The following is a 21,660-nucleotide window of genomic DNA, read 5'->3' as shown; positions in this document are numbered from 1 at the left end:
ATTCACATTGGACAACACATTAAGGACAGAGAGATTTTGATATTTTGAATTCAGTTATCCCAAGAATCATTGAGATTAAGAACACACAGAGTTTCTGACCTTAAGTATGTTTCTAATTTAGTGGAGGCAAAGGTACAGTTGAGATTCTAAACATGGGAAATTTAAATACCTTGCTTTAAGAGGAGAAGAGTGACTGGAATATTTGTGCTTTGCCTACTTGTAGAATTACCATAGTCATTTTGTTTCCCAAGCACATTCTACATAAGGTTAGTGATCTAGTCCAGGCTGTGGCAGAAGGGGATACAGTAACAACTTTTTGGAGCCAGCATTGTGCAACAAGTTATGCGATTGCCAACGATGCTGGCGTTGGAAATCGGTGCTGGTTCAAGTCCCAGCTCCCTCATTTATGATCAAATTTCCTGATCATGTGCTTTGGAAAGCACCAGGTAATGGTCCATATCATTGGGTCCTTGCGTCCTAGTGGAATATCATGTTCCATTGTTTTGGATTCAGGGTACCTTAGATTGGCCATGGTTACCATTTGGGGAGTGAACAAGTTTAATAAATATTTATCTCTTTCTTATCCTTGTCTCTGTAACTATGCATTTCAAATATAAACAAATCATTGAAAAGTAAATAACAGCTTTTTTATATTAGAAGGAAGAAAATCCATTTGTTGTCTATTTTTATATTTTTTAATGTTTGCACAGCTAGAGAATAGACAATTTCATGATTACTTCTATATCAATATATCCATTTTATTTCATCCAACTTGTACTACTAAAATGAAATATCTCTGGCTAGGTAATTCACAATATGCAGGAGTTCATTCCCTCATATTTGGGGACTATGCATTTTAAAATTGATTCTTCACTATAACAAGAACCCAGTCACTGGTTCCAGATGACACTTATTTTATGTAGTGTAAGACTATGTCTTCACATAGAAGAAGACTCAGGTAGCTTAAATGAATGAGTCCCCTTAGTTATGTTTACCCAAATAACAGCCCATTTATACATAAGTGTGTACTCCATGACTAATCACCTGACAATAGCCTTCCTTCTTAACTCCACTGTCTTGCTGATTGCATCTCCACATGAATTTTGGAGGGAGACATCCAAATCATAGCATTCCCTTCAGTGTGAATCCTTCCTTTAATCTTAGAAAAGAACAAAATTAAGAACAAACCCATAGACCTAAAATGAAATGATTCTTTAAGTGGAAATTCCTAGTGCTGGCTGAGAGGAGGACCATATATCCTGCTCACTGTTAGAATAACAAACCTAGGAGAACACTCATAAATTTTAAATAATTATCTGTTTAGTAAGTTTTATAATGAACATATAATAAGACTTAAGGCAGGGCCAGAAATGTTTGGACTTTATTTTTTTTTAATTCTGAAACATTTACATGCACATTTCTCCCATGGCTTTTCAATGGATACATATGGGAGATAGACTGCTTGGATTGTTTCAAGGATTTGGTCCCTTGGAAATGCTGAATGAACCTTGCATTGTACCCTATGTTTTGAATATAATCCATCACATTAGGTTATATATGAAATTTCCAGTAATTACATCATGTCAGCACATAAAATGTCTCAGAATTTAAAGCTTTTGGGATTTTGTGCTTAGGAATATGCAATCTAGAATGTTGAAGCATTTACATTGAACTATTTCATTTATGTCCAGAATTACCAAACATGTTTCCTCTTTCAGTAGCAAAGGCCTTAGTCCCTAAATTTCTTCCCAGAAGCTTGAATCACAATTCTATATTGAGTCTTTCATATTTATTCCTGTTCTCCGTGTCTTGGTTCCTGAATCCAAGCATTTGTTCTTAGATTCAAATTGTTTCCTGGGCTCTGGGTACATCCCTTCAATCCCCAGTCCTAGTATCCAGGAATGTCTCTACAACTTAAATTCATGATTCTGTCCATGAGAGTATCCTCTAGATAGACAAGGCCCACAGTTATAACTTGGATGTGACTCCACATCCTCAGCTTCCACTTTGAGGCTTACAACACTGTCTCCTGCACTAAAGTTCCTACATGCAGAATAGCCCTTGGCATTCACAGACTTCCATTATGCATTTCATGCACTGCAGTCTGGAGTGACAGAACTGCAACAGTTTAGCACTCAGTGTTAACTCTTACAGGCAAATGATGGGGAAGGTGGACTGATCCTCTGTGCACCAAATGAGTTCAGCTGGGTAAGGGAAAAGGGTGCTTTCTCTGTGCTCATATTTGGTGCTTCTTCCTTTCTCCTTGGAATTGCTCTCATGTACAAGTTCAAGGTTACATATCAGCTCAAATTGCAGTCAAACTTGCTGTCCCATGGAGAAAGGGTCTCCCAAGAGAAGTGTCAATGCCCTGGCACCAGTGGCCCAGCTGAGCAGATTAATATAGAATAAGTCTCTCCAGGTGCTGCTGTGGGAGCATCAGAAAAAGTTATGAAATGGGACTCAGCCCTTGGGGATCTGATATGTGACTGAGCTGAGAAGAAACAGTATGTGTGGAGGTGGATTGGATGAGCCAGAAGGAACAGAAGGCCTTTTCAGAAAAGTGAACTTGAACTCATTTCCTCCCACCCACAGGAAAAATCCCCCATTGCTACAGCACTTGCCATATGAACTGCTCACATTATTTATGGCATCACATGAATGGTTTATGATATATGTTTAGAATATGACAACAAAATTGTGAATAATATCACAATGGTTTAGGACTTCATAATGGGTGCTTTATGACAACACAAATATTGTTAACATGCCATGGGTTGACTTATGATATCACCATATTTTATGACATTAAGATGATTATTTTATGATATCACAATGGAGAATAATATCACAATGTTTTGTGGTACCACGATGGTTAGCTTATTATATCTCTGCCTGGTTTATGAAATCCCAATTGTGAATGGCATCATGATGTTTTATGACACAAGTTTTGATTTATTACACATGGTTTGTGACATTATGATGTGAATGAAATCACTGTAATTCACAACATCACAATGCTTATTCTAGTGCAGCACAATTCTGAATGTTTATGACACCACAATATTTGGTATATGGCGTCAAGAAACTGAATGACATCACAGTGTTTTGATTATGTCTCCATGGTGAATGACAAAAACTATTGTTCAGTTTTATCATTCCAATGTTTCTTTCATAACATCACATTGATGAATGACACAATTTTAAATTCATGATGGTTTATGATATCAGAATGTGATTGACCTAATTTTACTTCATCAAATGGTTGGTTTATGACATCATAGCGTTGAAAGGGATCACAAATCTTCATGACATTGCAGTGTTTGTTTTATGACCTCACAATGGTACAAAATATTACAAATGTTTATGATATAACTGTTTTAGGGACTAAAAATGGTAAGTTTATTGAATTATAGTTCTAAATTATATCAAACTGTATTATCATACCACAATAGGTTAAGATAACAATATAATTCATTTATGATATCACAGTAGACTAACCACAAATATTATGGTATCACAACATTCAGCCTAGGACATATCAAGTGATGGGAATGTACATAAATTATGAATGACATCATAATATTCCATGACAACAAAATGATTGCCATATGGCATGTCAGTGATTGACATCACAAAATTTACCACATCACACAATTATAATAACTCACTAGTTTAGTATGCCAATATGCTTTTTATGACTCATAATTTATTGTATCAGTGATAAGTATATTAAAACAAAATGAAAGTATACAACATCCCAGTTGATTGATGCATTGCAATTGTAGCTTTAGAATTCACAATTATTTTTATGAAATTCCAATGGTTGGTTTATGACATCAAGATGAACTTACATCACAATAAATTTATGATATCACAATGAATTTTATGACACATTTGATTATGATGTTACAACCTTTTTGATGCCACAATTGATTAAAACATCATAAATGCAGTTTGTGACATCACAATTCTCTGGTTGTGACATCACAATGCCTTCATAGCACCTCAATAGTGGTTTATAACATCAAAATGTGTTATGATATCACAATGTATTTTTATGACAACACAACTGGTTATGACAGCAATGCTAAGTTTATTACAACACAATTAGTTTTTTGATATCACATTTGAATAGGTATCACAGTGGTTTTTGTTGCATCATAATTGTAGATAACATCACAACACTCATTTTACAATATAAAAATTGTGCTTTAATGTATCACAATTCCATACAACAGTATTTCAGTGACGATATTACAACAGTTTTTATACAATCATAATTTCTAAATGGTTTCTATGACTTCACAATTATAATGTAACAATCATAGCATCATGATATCACAGTGGTGGGTTATCACATACCAACTGATTATTATATAAAATGCAATTTTATGTCATAACAAATGATTGTTTCATCACTGTTAGCTCTATGATATCACTATGATGTTTTGACTTTAGTGTAAATTTTGACATTGCAAATACTTTTCATGAAATCACAATGCCATTCTCATGACATTGCAAAGATTTCTGGCAACATAATTATGTTTGTCTTCACAGTGGATTATGGCACAACAATTGTAGCTTTATGACTATTTTTATTTAATAACAATTGATAATGACATCATAATGCATTTTATAACACAATTTTTATGATATAATTGGTTCTGACATTTCTAAAATATTTTATGGTATTATAATGGCTTAAAATATCACAAATGTGGTTTATGACACCAAATTGTGGCTTATGACATCATAAGTGTTTATAACATCACAATTTTTTTGATGGCATCTCAATGGTAGTTGTATGGAATAACAACGTTAGTTTCTAACATTACAATTATATTTATGACATCAGAATTGATTAGAACAACAATGTTACTTTTATGATTTCATGAATGAAGTTTTTATGACTTCACAGTTTATTATAAAATCACATTATTAGCATTATAACATTACAATATTTTATGACACTGCAGCAGATTTTCACATCACTGCTTTTGATGACATCAGAATGCTGTTTAGGGCATCATGATAGAATATGACATTGAAAATGAGGTTTATAAGATCACAATTGTGGTTTGTGACATCACAACAGTGACTCAGGACATCGTAATTATAATATCACCAGGGTAGGTGTTGACATCACATTAAGATTTCATAGTTTTGGATTAAGATAATTTGGATAATTGATTATGATATTGCAATAGTATATTTATGCTTTCACAAAAGTTTTATCACATTGAAATCCATTACAACACCACAATGGTTCATCTGTATATAAAGAGAATTGAAAATGAATCTTGATGTGAATGGAAGGGGATAGGGAGTGGGAAAAGGGAGGGTTGCAGGTGGGAGGGAAGTTATGGTGGGGGAAGCCATTGTAATCCATAAGCTGTACTTTGGAAATTTATATTCACTAAAAAAAAGTTAGAAAACAAAACAAAACAAAACAAAATCACAATGTTAAATTTTATGACCAAAATTTATTGTGAACTCACAATGTAGTATATTATGCAATTAGAGCTTATGATTTGACAATTGACTTTGATGTCATGGGTCGCTTTATAGCATCACAATCATGACCTAATCATGGTACTTTTATAACATCACAATTTATTATGACTGTGCAATGATTGGTTTACCACATCACAATTGAATATTTAGTACATCACATCAGTTGTTTATAACATTGTAACTTTATTACATAATGATTATGTTGTCACACTATATTTCATGACAACAAAATTGCTTATAATCACAAATTTTGTGACATCACAATTGATTACAAAATATAATTATTTTATAACATCAAAATTGTTTATATCAACAATACACTTTATAGTAGCATAGGTTTAGGTAAATGAAATTAGAATTGATTATGATATCACAATTTTGGGTTTGATATCAGAATTATGATGTCACAATGGCAAGTTTCTGATATCACATCACACTTGTGTCATCATGATTATTTTATAACATCATAATTGATTATGAAATCATGCTAGTTGCTTTATAACTTCACAATGGTAGTTTGAAGGCAACCAGTTAGTTTATCACATCACAATGATTTTATGATATCAAAATTGGTCATGACTTTACAAAGAAGATCTATCATATCTAATTATGACAAGTGTTCTATGATGTAAAAATTGATTATGTAAAACAATGGTAGGTTTTTCTTCACATGAAGGTGAATTATCACACTGAAATTGATTATGAAAATAATGGTTGCTTTATGAGATCACAATGGTCTATCTTATAATCACAATTTTGATCTATAATATCAAAATGCTTTTGTGACATCAAAATTGATAGACTCACAAAGGTGGTTTATGACATTACAAATACTTATGACAAAACAATGGTTTATGACATCACAATGGTAGGTTGATGGCATACCGATGCTGGTTAGTTCAGTGGTTTTTAGATTTGTACATGTCATTACACTGATTGTGACATCACAATAGTACTGTACGATAAAATTCATTAAGAATAAATATTGGTTGACCTATGACATCACAATGAATTTTATAACATCACAATTGACATCAAATGCTTTTAATAACACTGAAATTATGATTTCACAATGGTGGCTTATGATCTCACACTATTTTTATTAGCCCAGCATATTGTTTTATCACATAAAATTATCACAGAGTGAAGGTTTTTATGGTATAAAATTATTGTAGCATCACAAGGGCTGAATTATGATAAAAATGGAGTAGTTGATCACATTCATTGATTATGACATTGCAGTGCCTATGTGACAACAATTATGACATCACAAGTGTGGTTTATGTTTTCACAGGTTTATGTCATAGAAATGGATTATTATAAAAAATTGTTGTTTTATCACATAATGATGATAGGTTTATGACATCTATAAGATGTCATTGACATATTTCATGACATAGGTTTATTATGATATCAAAAAGCTATAATACCATTAAGGAAGTAACATAACATGGTGGTTTATGACATCTCAGTTTTTTATGACATCACATGGTAAGTTTTTGATATCATAATTTTGGCTTATCTCATCACCATGGATTATGATATCACCTGCATTTCTTTTACACCACAGTTGGTTATAATGTCACAAAGTAGGTTTATGGCTTCACAATGGGTTTTAGGGCATCAAAACAGTTTTTATAACAATTCATTTTGATATATCAATGGAATCTATGACATACCAATCAGTTATGAAATCATAAATTTTATGATACCAAATAAGTTATGAATTCACATTGGCTGTTGATAAAATTATGATTGATTATTACATCACATTCTTTGGTTTTTGACATTACAATGATTTTATAACACTAAAATTGATTATGATACCACAATTGGTTCATGTCACCACATATGATTATAATATACAATGCTGGTTTATGACATCACAATGGTATGTAAAATGGATTACAATGGATTTTATAAAACCATAATGATATTTTATTAAATCCCAATGGTGATACCATGATTGATTATGATGTCCATGCTACAGTTATGACATCTAATAGTTTTTATTATTTTGTAGATGATTATGACATCTCCATAAATCTTATGACATCATAATTGATTATGTGGGAGTCTGTTACCTGTGCTCAAGGTCAACCTACTCACTCAGGCCATACCAGCATGCCATATCTCTACTCCTCCCCTATCTACCAGAGCAGCTGACTCTCTTTCACAATGACAACTTTATGGCTTAAGGAGTCAAAACTGGATGGAGTAGAGTTTAAGGTGTTGGTCCAGGGGAAGGTTCACATGCTAGCCACCAAACAGGATGTCTGGGATCTATGGGTACAGACTGCAATGCCAAGACCCTCAGAAAGCTTGTGGGAAGACATACTTCCTTGGGTCCAGGACTTCTTTCGCATAGAAGCCAGGGGAATCTTTTCTTAGGGCCAGTCAGCATATGGGGGGTTGTCAGTGCCAATGCAAGCCAGTTGCCTGTTGCAGGTAATCTAATGGGGTGAAACCCTCTGCCTGTGATGTGTGTCCAGGTTGAAGTCCTTGGAGTTTCAAGGAAGAATCTGTTCACCCACCCTAACTCCAACTCTCATCATAAACCCAGCCCCTCCTCTACCCCTCCTCTGCCCCTCATCATGCATCTTCCAAGAACTCTGAGCTAAAGGCTACAAGCTCAGCTGAAAGCTTTTATAGTCAGTTTCTGGACCAACTGTGGTGTCCCATACTGGTGCCACCTAGTAACCACCTTCAAAAATCTGAAATCAGCATAGAGGTGAGACCCCATCCTCTGAGCCTATGGGGCCAACTAAGCACTCAGTTCCCAGCCTTTCAATGATAGGTGGTTTTGAGCTGCATGCTTCATACAATAATAGGTCCTGGTTGTTTACTGAGTCTCCTATCTGCTCCCTTTCCAAACACCAACACTGACCTTGACCCTGGCACCTAACATGCTGGCCCACTGATTTCAAAAGTGCCCAGACCAAATACCCCATCCCTAGTGAATTGATTCTCCAAATAGGACCCTTGTTTCTCACCATGACAGGATTTTTGTCCTCCAGCTCATGCTCTCTCCAGCAATTCAGGGAGACAGCTTACAGCTCCCCACCCAGGCTCAGTGGCATGGCTCATCCACATGTGCTGCACTACAAGTTTATTAAGCTCACTCAGTTGAAGTGGGTAAAGCTATTCAGGTATGTCACTCACAGTGCCTGACTCATCCATTCTCCACTGTTTAGACAGAAAAATACCCTATAGCTTCAAGTGTGACTACTAGCCTACAGGCAATGTGGGTGAAGAACAGACACATTTTGTCATGTGATCACTTCTTCACAGGTCCTGCTGGACACATCCAAACTCCTGCAGACTTTGCTATGACATCATTTCATGCCATGCACAATTGTACCTAGATGTCTCTCTCACTTACCTTCTTGTGAATTGTCCTTGCATTTCCTATTTTATTTATACAATTCTCTGCAACACCAAATTGCTTTGACCTTACTGTGACCATGGAAGTTGTGCAGGTCCCTTGCTCCCACCCCACCCAACTCACACACACACACACACACACACACTGCATGCTGTGCAACAGCCTAGGCTTTCTCCTTCACCATCACTGCAGTGTTGCTTTTTCTTTATATAACACTTACTTTATTTTTTTGAGAGACAGAGTTAGAGAGAGTGGGAGAGACAGAGAGAGACTCCCCATCTTCTGTTTGGTAAAGAAGTGCAGGTTTTTTGAAAGAGTAAATCAAGGTGGCCCAAGTTGGTTCCAGGTTGGGAGAACTGCAGGTGAAATCTGCAAGGCTTTTAAGAAGAAGCAGAACTTATATCAATTATAAGGTACTGTCTTAGGCAGAGAGAAGACTCAATGCACAAGTCCTGCCCCTCAATGTGACTTATAGAACAATACTTCAGTTGGGGCTGAGGTGAGGCAAGAATGGAAGAGACTGAAGTGGACCATGACTGGATCTGAGAAGTTTACATGATCATAATAATAATTTGGATTTTGTCCTAAGACTGAAGAATAAATAGGAAGTGTTTGATGAAGAAATTGCTATATGTTTTAAAATGCTCTAGGACTTTTCCAGGGTAGGAGGTGAGTGGAAGCTTCTAGAAAGAACAGGGGTGTGCCAACGAGAGTGGGGTGGAAGCTCCCTTCATCCATGGGGAGAGTTTAGAAGAAACAACAGATGGTACAACTGTTTCCTTATCACACATAAACGTTCAAGGTGCGTGTGTGTGTGAGTGTGTGTGCATGTGCATGTGTGTCTCTTCCTACTCATTTAACTGGTCCATTCACTCATTTAATTGGGTAACTTTTGATGTGGATTTACATTAACAACACTGTTCTATAAATGAGACAGACTTAGATTGTGCTTGTGGGAGTTCATGGTCTAGAGGGGATAATTATTAAATAAGAACCAACTTCATTTTTGTAATTGATCACAGAAGCATCTGGACCTCCTAACTGGATGCCATGTGAAACTGCATGAGTCAGTTCTGGATATTATAACAAAATATCAGATTTTAGAATCTTATATTCTATCAGAATATATTTGAAAATATATCAAAATATATTTGAAAAAATACATGTTTTCTCATATGACAAATCAGCATATACTCTCAATGGATCAAAATATGGATGTAGAAATCATATCAGATAATTTTTATTTTCAATGCCTTGTTGCAATCTCCTGCCATAACAGCATGACAGCAGAAAATATATGATTGAGGTAACTGGGCAGAAAATTTCAAATCAGGTAATATAGCTTTTTGGGTATTTTTGGGAAAAGAGATTCCTACTGTACAATAGGCTGGATTTCAGGCACAACTTGTCAGTACAGAACTGCAGAAGCTGTCAAATTTTGAAGCAGCTAATATATCTTTAATCTGTACAGGAAAGAAGTTAAAGAGGAGGTAACATCAAAGATGAAAGCTTGAGTCCCTACAAGTCCATGATCAAGGGGTGGATGGGCATGGTTCAGGTGAACTACATGAGGCTCAATGAAGAGAAACTGCTACTGGGATGAGAGGAGTACAGCTATACTACAGGCTGTACCTGTATCAGGAGTCTAACCCAACAAAGACTTTGTTAACATATTGTTAACACCAAAAGCATCTAAATGAGAACACAGACATTTGTATATCAGCAGTAAGTAGACATTTTATAACTTACTAAAACACTTTGGAAACCAACACTTAATAAGCTCAGATTTGTTCAGATTAGATGGCCTATAAGAACAAATGTAAAAATAGGATACAAAGAAAGCTGTCTGTTCCCTTTGGTTATGTTGGGATAGCATTGACTAGTCATCCCACTTAAAGCATATATAATACTGGATTAATGATACTAAATTACCCTTTAAGGTATTGGATTTTTAACCTAGAAGAAATGCACAAGCTCCTAGAAAAAAAAATATGTGTTTCAACTCACACCAGAAAAAGTATGCATTCTGAATAGGCCTATATCTTAAAGGAACTGAATAAAGTGGTGTTGTGTGTTTTACATTGGTTAAGATGCCTATGTCCTCTATTGGAGGGGCTGGATTTCAAGATCTGGCTCCATGCCCAGTCCTGGCTTTCTGAAAATGCACACTCTGGTAGGGAGCAGTCAACAGCCTATATTATTGTGTCCCTGCATTCCAGATAGGTGACTTGGATTGTGTTTATGATTCTTGGCTTCACACTGGTCCAGTTTCAGCTCCTGTTCAACCAGGGAGCAAACTAGAGATGGAACATTCCAGTTCTTCAAAAAATTAAATACATTTTTAAAATACCCTGGGTCAATATTTGATATTTTTCCACAGCAGAAAGTAGCAGGCCCTTTTGAATTTGCTCAATAATTCTATAAAATGGTTAAGAATTTCCATCAATTTTTAAAATACTTCTATGGAAGATGGAGACAAGGAGGGTATTTTCTTATACCTGATATGAGGATAGCATTCTCAAGAGTGCAGGAAACAAAATCACTGACCAGTATCTCTCATGAACTTAGATGCAGTTAACCTTAAAATGATATTCTCAACTGAATCCAAAAGATATGAATATAGTGATACTTCAAGGTATTAATTGCATAATTTGAGACATCAAATAACAAAAAATAATTATTTGATTCATCACATCAACAGACAAAAAGAGAAACACAATTTGATCAATTCATTAGATCAAAGGTTGAATTCAGTACATCAGCAAACACTGGACAAAATTCAATAGCCATATGAAATAAATAGTTTGATAAAAAAATGAGAACATCAAGCAAACTAGAATGGAGGGTGAATTTTCTCAATCCAATTAAAGGAAAACTCTACATCAACAGTTCAACTAGTATCAGAGATAATGGTTGAAAACTATAAATTTTTCAAAGATCAGTAACAGGGCAAGCAAATTCCTTCTTACCATTGCTTGTAAACATCCTCCTAGAAATCCTAGCTAATGTAGTAACATGAGAAATGGAAATATAAGGCCTATATATTGAGATGGAAAACAGTCAGTACATAAGGGACATAATTATTGATTTGAAAAATTATAAATGATCAACTAAATAATTCCTTGAACCAATGATCAATCATACTAAGATTGCATATAATTTTGTTCAGTTTCTTTCCTACATACCATCAATAATGCAACTGAATTTAAGGAAAAGCACACTACCATTTACATTAAACCCCAAAGATATTCCTTGGTATAATTCTAACAAACTATGTAAATCTAGGTAGAGGATAAAAAATATGCACAAGCTCTATATGAGGGAACTCATAAGCCTTTGCTGAATGTTGTTTCAAATAATTAAATATTTGGAGATACATTCTATGGACTGCATAAGAATACCCAATATAACCAAGATTATTAGTCCTTCACCACTTGATATATAGATGAAACATAAACTCAACCAAAATATTAGCAATTGATTTTGTGCTTATAAATGAAAGTTTACTCTAAAGTTAATGTAGAAAATTCAATGATACAGAATAGCCAACTCAACTCATTAAAGAACCAGAAAAATACACTTGGAGGATCAGCAATATTCAACTTCAGTGCTTACTAGAATGTTAGCCAAGACAGTGCAATATTGGTGAAAGAACCAGCAAACAGATAAATAACAGAATAGACACCCAGAATTGACCTTTCCAAGTATAGGTAGTAGATAACTGACAAAGGAGTGAATGCAATATAATGGATTAGAGATAACCTTGCTATAAACAATGAACGCATAATACAATGAAAATCTATGCATTGATTTTCAAAAATTAACTTAAATATTATAGTGGGTTATATATCCAACCACAAAAAAACAAAATTATTAGTCTCCCAGAAAATAATTTTGCAGAAAAATTAAGGTAATATTGGGTGTGATGTTGAGTTTCTGATACAACACTGAAGGCATAATCCATGAAATAAATGATTACTAACTGGACATCATGAAAATGAGAAGCATCTCTTCTGACAATGTCAAGAAAAAGGGTAAAAATGAGAGAAAATATTCACAAAAGTCATTTATGTTAAAGAATATATGCATTATTCAAAATTAAAAAGCAATCTAACAATCAATGAAATAAAAATGAAAGCAGATTTAAGATGGGATCCCAAAAAGGAAATATGTGCACACTGAGTAGACCCGAGATGAGTAGGGGTACCCTGGAGTTTTGTACCTGAGGACTGCTCAGGACATGCCTGAAAGATGACCACTGGAAGGGAATCATCCATAGAATCACAGCAAACAATATCAGTTCTAACAGAGATGGACATAGAGCCTCTTCCCTCCAACCAGGGTAGAATCATCCATTCCAGAGGCATGCACTAGAATTTTAATATATTTGCCTTGATAAAGGGAAAAATTTATGCAGAATTTAATGCTGATCCATAATCACCCACAGAAGAATAAAATTAAAACTTGAAAGGATGCAACTGGTTTTAAATGACTTAAGTGATTCCCAGAACAAACCTAAAGAACATAAAAGTATTCACCTAAAATATTTGGACAAACATGCAAAAAAGTATCATAGATACAGACTTTAAACAATTTAAATAAAAATGAATAATATCCTTAAAGTATAAATGTGAAAGCAGAATTCCTACATCAAAAAGGATGACCCTGTGTTTGATAATTAGATTTCAGTGTCATACTAATAACACAGTTTCTAAACAAAGAAAAAATAGGAACTGTGTGAAACTTAAACATATATTTTGAAAGACACTTTTAAAAAAATCATGAGAAGTTACAACTAGAAAATACATCTGTGTCAAAACTGAGGTAAAATATTATTCCTGGAGACATAGCAAGACATCACAATAGGGAAAAACTTCTTGGAGAAGACACTTAAAGCACAGCCAAATAAACAATAGAGAAATGGGATTACAACTTTAGAATATTTTGCACAACAAAGGAAACACTCAACAAAGTGTATTGGCAACCAGCAGAGCAAGTGAAAATATTTGCAAACTATGGAAAAGATAAATTATTAATATTCAGAATCTGAAAAAACCTGAAGAAACTCAACAACAAAAATGCAGTTTGGAAATAGGCAAATGACATGAATAGGCATTTTTCAAAGAGTGAATTACAAATGGCCAATAGACACAAGAAAAAAATGTTCAAGATCACTAGTCATCAAGAAAATGCAAATTAGCTGGCGCCATGGCTCACTTGGCTAATCCTCCACCTGTGGTGCTGGCATCCCATATGGGCACCAGGTTCTAGTCCTGGTTGCTGCTCTTCGAGTCCAGCTCTCTGCTGTGGCCTGGGAGGGCAGTGGAGGATGGTCCAAGTGCTTTGGCCCCTGTACCTGCATGGGAGAAGAGGAGGAAGCATCTGGTTCCTGGCTTCAGATCAGTGCAGCATGCCAGATGTAGTGGCCATCTGGGGAGTGAACCAATGAAATGAAGACCTTTCTGTCTATCTCACTGTCTATAACTCTACCTATCAAATAAATTTTAAAAAAATGCAAATCAAAACCACAATGGGGTTTTACCTCAACCCAGTTAGAATGGTTAGCATTCAAAAAAAAAAAAAAAAGAAAAAAAACAGGGCAGGCACTGTGGCATAGAGATTAAAGCCACCACCTGCGGTGCTGGTATGCCATAGGGGGCCAGGTTTGGCGGTTTGGGTCCTAATGCTCCACTTCTGATCCAGCTCTCTGCTATGTCCTGGGAAAGCAATAGAGGATGCCCAAAATCTTTGACCCCTACATCCATGTGGGATATCCAGAAGAAGCTTCTGGCTCCTGCCTTCAAATTTGTGTAGCCCCAGACATTGTGGCCAACTGGGGAGTGAACCAGAGGATGGGAGACCTCTCTTTCTCTGCCTTTTCTTCTCTCTCTTTCAATTAAATAAATAAATCTTTAAAAATTAAAAAATAATGCTGGTAAGGTTGTGGCAGCAAATTATCCCAATCCACTACTGATAGCAATATAAACTAGTACAACCATTATGGAAGCCAATATGAATGTACCTCAAAAATCTGAATTAGATCTACAATAAAACATAGTCATCCCATTCCTGGGAATTTACTAGAAATGAAATGAGCATGTGAAATAGTTACTCTTTACCCCATGTTTATTGGAGGTCAATTTACAAGAAATAAGATGTGGAATCAATCCAGTTACCCATCAAATGATAACAGGATAAATAAAGCATGGTGCACACATACACACACACACAAACACACTATGAAGTACTTCATAATCATAAAAATGAATAAAATCCTCTTTCACAATGAGTGGGTGTAACTGGAAACTACTACACTTACTACTACATTTACTACACTTCCCTAAAAGACATATGTTTTCCCTGATATGTGACAGTTACTCTAGGATAAAAATCGTATAGGGATGAAATGAACACATTCTTATTTGATTGTTATTTTTAGCTCTTGTTTATACTCTTGTGGAGCTGTGGTCTTACTACTTTTTACTTGTTGAATGTTATGGTTAGTGGTGCATTTAGCCTGTGTTTATTGAGCAGATTGAAATTATGTTTTTGCAAAAATTATGAAAACAAAAAACAAAGGAAGGGCATTGAGGGAGGGAATATGGTTATATTCTTGGAATTATTACCTATGAAATGTGTGAAATCTGTTCTTATATTCATATGATTTTCTTAACATATTGTTATAAAAATACATCCCTTAAAAAAGCTACAAAAATATGCATCCTAACTGAAATTGGGTAAAGATTCAAGAAGGAAACACATTATATTACATCAATAGATTCCAATAAAGACATGGAAAGACGTTTACCATCATATTGCACTAGGAAATTGCAAATGAAAACCACACAATGACATCAGTACATATACATTACAAATAAATACAAATATTTGACAAAAAAATTGGTAACAAATAAGAATCATGTTTCACTGCTGCCAGAAGTGCAACATGGTAAAGCAACTCACATTTTAGTCAGGAAGTTTCTAATATTTTTCATTTTTAATATCTTTTGAAATGCAGTGTTACAGGAAGAAGGGAAGACATAATGAGATCTTCCATCTGTTAGTTCACTCCCCCAATGTCCACAGCAGCCAGAGCTGGGCAAGACTGAACCCAGGAGCCAGGTGCTTCATTCAAGTTTCTCACATGGGCACAGGTACTTAAGTACTTGGGCCATCTTCTACTGCTTTCCCAGTATCATTATCTGGGAGATGTATAGGAAGTGGAACATCTGAGACTAAAAGTGGTGCCCATATGGGATGCCAACTTTTTAGATGGCAGCATAGCTCATTATGCCACAGCCCAGCCTCTATTTTTAATATTTTTACTTATTTAGAATATCAATTTGAAATACATAGACACACAGAGGCACAGAGAGTAATATCCCCCAATTGCTAGTTCACACACAATATGCATAGCATCCAAGGCTGGGCCAGAGAAAATAATGGAGTAGGAAATTCAACTAGAATCTGCCACTTGGGACAAGTACTCAACTACTTCAGTCATCACCTACTGCCAACAATGGTCTGTACTAAAATGAAGGAGGAATCAGAAGTGGAGCCAAGACTTTAACCCAGGAGCTCAGTCTAAAGTGCTGTCTCCACCAGTATGCCAAATGAATACCGCACAGTTGAGCTGCTTCCTACATAGATTTTAAAATGGCTTGAATGCAGATCATGCAATTGCATAGCTAGCAAGTTACCTCAGTGATCCAAAACCTTGTATCAACACTAGATCTTGCATGTATGCAAATGCTGATGCCACATTATAACCATCAAGAATCAAAAGTCAGGGTCTGTTCTGTGGCTCAATGGGTTAAGCCATGGCCTACAGTGCTGGCATCACATATGGTCACCAGTTTGAGTTCTGGCTACTCCACTTCCAATCCAACTCCCTTCTGGTGCACCCAGGAAAGCATTAGAAAATGGAACAAGTCCCTTGACCCCTGCAAGCATGTGGGGGATACCAGGAAATCTTCATGCCTTCTGACTTGTCCTTGGCACAGCCCTGGCCTTTATGGTCATTTGGGGGACAGAACCAGTGGATGGAAGTTCTCTCTCTCTCTCTCTCTCTCTCTCTCTCTCTCTCTCTCTCTCTTGCCTCTCTCTTTGTGTGTGTGTGTGTGCATATGCATATGTCTGGGTCTCCTCTCTCTGTGAAAATCCACCTTTAAAATAAATAAATGACACTTAAAGAATTGTAAGGCATTGATGTGTTTTCATAAGTGCATAAAAAATCAACAGGAGTCACTGTGCACTTACTCTTTATGTAGGATTTCTGTCCTTAATGTGTTGTACTATGAAAATTAATGGTAAAAATAGTCTTCAAAAATACTTTATACTTTGTGTGTCTGTGTGGGTGAAAACTGTTGAAATCTTTACTTAGTATATATTAAGTTGACCTTCTGTATATAAAGATAATTAAAAATGAATCTTAATGAAGAATGGGATGGGAGAGGGAGTAGGGGATGGGATGGTTTGCAGGTGGGAGGGTGGTTATGGGGGGAAGAGCTGCTATAATCCAAAAGTTGTACTATTGAAATTTATGTTTATTAAATATAATTTTCTAAAAAATAAATAAACCACAGGAAACCCATGCAAGTTAATTCTATTCAGCAATATAAAGGAAATGGCTATCATATCACAGATTCAGCTGGAATCTTTAAAGCTCTGTTTCTATCTATTTGAAAGGATAAAATCAAAATGATGGGAAAAATTAGTGTTTGTGACATATTTATTAAAGAAGATGTATATGTGGAGCACAGGGGAGTGTTAAAGAACATTGAAACTTCTCTGGAGGATGATATTAAACTATGGGTTTGTCCAAATCTATAAATTTTTAAAATCTATAAATTAAAGATAAAGAATGTCAGGGAATTCAGGAACTGAACACAGAATGTGAAGAAATGAGGAATAATGTATTCTAAATGTAACAAACAACCTCATTGAAGGATATGGGAAAAGTGCTAAATTAAGTAACTGTAAAAGTGTGTGGAGGGGCAGCCATTATGGAAAAGCAGGTAAAGCTGCTGCCTGTGATACTGGCATCCAAACTGGGTGGTGGCTCATGTCTTAGTTGCTCCCATTACTATCCAGCTTTTTGATAATGACCTCGGGAAAAAATAGAATTATGTCCATTGTTTGGGCCCCTACCATCTATTTGGAAACCCTACTAAAGATCCTGGTTCCTGGCTTTGGCCTGGTCAGCCCTGGCCATTGTAATCACCTAAGGGAGTCAATTGGCAAGTGGAAGATTCTCCCTCTCCCTCTCCCTCTCCCTCTCCCTCCCTCTCTCCCTCTCCCTCTCCCTCTCCCTCTCCCTCTCCCTCTCCCTCTCCCTCTCCCTCCCTCTCTCCCTCTCCCTCTCCCTCTCCCTCTCCCTCTCCCTCTCCCTCTCCCTCTCCCTCTCCCTCTCCCTCCCCCTCTCCCTCCCCCTCCCCCTCTCCCTCTCCCTCTCCCTCTCCCTCAGATGTGTGTTTGTGTGTGTGTGTGTGTGTGTAGGTCTGTTTGTATTTCCTTCTCCCTGTAATTCTGACTTTTAATAAATCAATAAATATGGAAAAAAAATTGTGATTGGAGTTTGGCAAACTAAGGCTAAATATTGTTCTTTGGCTCAGCAAGTAACTAACTACTAGAGCTGTGGCTTCACAATTTTGAGATGGTTAAGTGTCATGTACTAAGGTGGAACAAATAAGTGGAAGAAGACAAACTTTTCAAGGAAGCATCCAGAAAGATATATGTATTGGATCAGAGTTGAAGACATCAATATTAACCCATACTCCATTGAATGTAGATGCAGAATGTTACAGAGAGACCATTTGTAGATCCATGACATTCATGGGTTATTAACTACACATTTAGTTCCTTGTTTTCAGACAAAGGGTCTAAAAGTGCAGCAGTACCTCCCCATATGAAGAAGAATGCCCAGCTGAATGGTCTTTCTGGTGAGTTGACTCCCATGTGGCATCACCTCATGTCCTTCCATCAAACCAAGTGAGACACAATAACTAGAAGGAATGATGTTGCTCATAAAACTGCAAGAGTAAAGAATCTGAGGAATAGGAACAAAAGCTAGAGATATCCTTTATATCCAGAAGATGCAGAGAGTGCTAATGAAAAATTTGCAACAGTTTTTAGACACACATTCCAATCTTATATTGAAGTAAACACAGGGCAAATATGCAGAAAGACCTAAGACCAACTTTAAGATGTAAAAGTTAAAATGTCTGAAAAGAGTAATTTCTGGAATGGAAGTTGTGCAGATGAGAATTTTAAGAAAAAAATGAAAAGTGAACATGAAAACACAGCAATATAAATCATCAAAACACAATTTAAGGAGAAGAAAAGTTTTAAAATGATGAACTGATCTTCATCACAATTATATATTTAAATAGGATCTCAAAAATGGTCAGGTGAATATTTGGGGAAATTATCACCAAATTTTTCAAACTTGACAAAAATATAATCCTCAGTGTTTATTGCACTCGAAGCACAAAATGAAAAAAAAAATCACTGTGCCAAGTTAGATCATAATTACATTGCATAAAACTAAAAATTAAATTAAATTCTAAAAAGATCAAGTTCCAACATGATTGAGTAGGAAAAAGACATGCTATTTTGATCACAATAAAATGACAGAAAAATAGGAGAGGATCTGTGGTCCTAGGAGATAACTGGAATGGAGCTTTTAATGAAAAGCCTGTAGAAAGAAGAAGGAGTCAGTGAAGTGGCAATGATTGCACAGACATGCAGCAGCTTGCAATTCCCACCAGCAACTTCCATGGACAGCATCTGGAGGGGAGGCTATCTTCCCAGAACAAGGAGAGAGGAATCTATGGAAGCTCTGTGCCACTGGTGATCTTGTCTGAGGAAGTGATTCATGGTGCCTAATGAATCCAGGAAGAGGAGTTGGCAGGGGAAAACTGCTCACTTAATTCTTTGAATGGGAGCATATTTATTTTCTCTCCACTCCTCAATCAGGCTGTGCATCAGTTAGAGGGGACAACACCATTTTACCAGAATAAGGAAGCAGCAGCCCAAGCATATCTGGAGGATTTTCACAGAGAGAGAAATCTATAATCCACAATGACTTTGAGTGCAGGAACACTAGCTGGCAGAGGGCAATGTGCTCACTTAAATCTGGGAACAGAGGCCATGTTGCTTCACTCCCCTATCCACCAAGGGACCTGGATCAGGGATGGGGTGGCTCTCTGGATGGGGAGGCTTGCAGGGTAGAGTGCATTCCATGCAGGCTGTGACTGCAGGAATACTGCACCCTGTGACTTTGGGAATGCTGTGACTGTGCAATAGGTGGGGGGATCAATAAGATAATAGGGTGTGGCTGGGTCTTTTGGCAATTATCAAGTCCAATTTCTGAAGTTCAGAATTCCCTGAGTGTTGGGAATGGACAATGAAGAAAGGGCAATGTTCACACCACAGAATGAATGCATAGATTATGTAGTTCATGTGCCTTAGTGAGAGGAATGCAGGCACAAAAGAGTTAACCTTGGCACTGAGAAAGGTGGGACAGTGATCATACAAGGCAGGGTGATGATCACTTCAACCTCACTGGCTACAGAGAACTATCACTCACAATTTGGAGCTTACCTTGGAATTCTGTGTCACCAACAAATGTTGGCCAGAGCTCCTGCTCCACCTAGTACACACTTCTGGATATCTCCCAAAGTTGCTGGCATCCCACTATTTCTAGAGGCACATTTCCAAAAACAAAGACTTCACAAGAAATATCTTTTTTTTTTTGACAGGCAGAGTAGATAGTGAGAGAGAGAGACAGAGAGAAAGGTCTTCCTTTTGCCATTGGTTCACCCTCCAATGGCTGCCACGGCCGGCACACTGCAGCCGGCGCACCACGCTGATCCAATGGCAGGAGCCAGGTGCTTCTCCTGGTCTCCCATGGGGTGCAGGGCCCAAGCACTTGGGCCATCCTCCACTGCACTCCCGGGCCATAGCAGAGAGCTGGCCTGGAAGAAGGGCAACCGGGACAGAATCCGGTGCCCCGACCGGGACTAGAACCCGGTGTGCTGGTGCCACAAGGCGGAGGATTAGCCTAGTGAGCCGTGGCGCCGGCCCACAAGAAATATCAACAACTGCTTATCCAGATGCATAAAAATTAGAATAGAAATATAAGAAACATGAATAAGGAATATAATCTGGTTCCAAAAAAAAGAAAAAACACCATAAGACTTCAATATTAGGCTGTGAACATGAGGAGATTGATGAAATGTGTGGAAAGGAAGTCAAAAGATTGATTGAAAGATAATTCAAAAACAGAGAAGAAATTAACATGAGTTAAATATGTGAATAATATGGATGAGGAATTCTGCTAATAAGACTTGTTAAAAATGTAACTGAAATATTAGAAATGAAGAATTCAAGGGCCGGCACTGTGACACAGTAGGTTAATCCTCCATCTATGGCACCAGCATCCTATATGGGCACTGGTTCTAGTCCCAGCAGCTCCTCTTCCAATCCAGTTCTCTACTATGGCCTGTGAAAGCAGTAGAAGATGACCCAAGTCACTCAGCCCCTGCACCCATGTAGGAGTCCCAGAAGAAATACTTGGCTCCTTTCTTCTGATCGGTGCAGCATGGGCCATTGCAGCCATTAGAGGAGTGAACCAATGGAAGGAAGACCTTTCTCTCAGTCTCTCCTCACTGTCTGTAACTCTTTCAATTAAACAAATAAATAAATAATATTTTTTTTAAAAAATGAAGAATTCAACATGTCAAAGAGAAAACATAGTG

Source organism: Lepus europaeus, chromosome Y (assembly GCF_033115175.1).
Source record: "Lepus europaeus isolate LE1 chromosome Y, mLepTim1.pri, whole genome shotgun sequence".
NCBI lineage: Eukaryota > Metazoa > Chordata > Mammalia > Lagomorpha > Leporidae > Lepus > Lepus europaeus.
Note: the sequence above shows the minus strand (reverse complement) of the source record.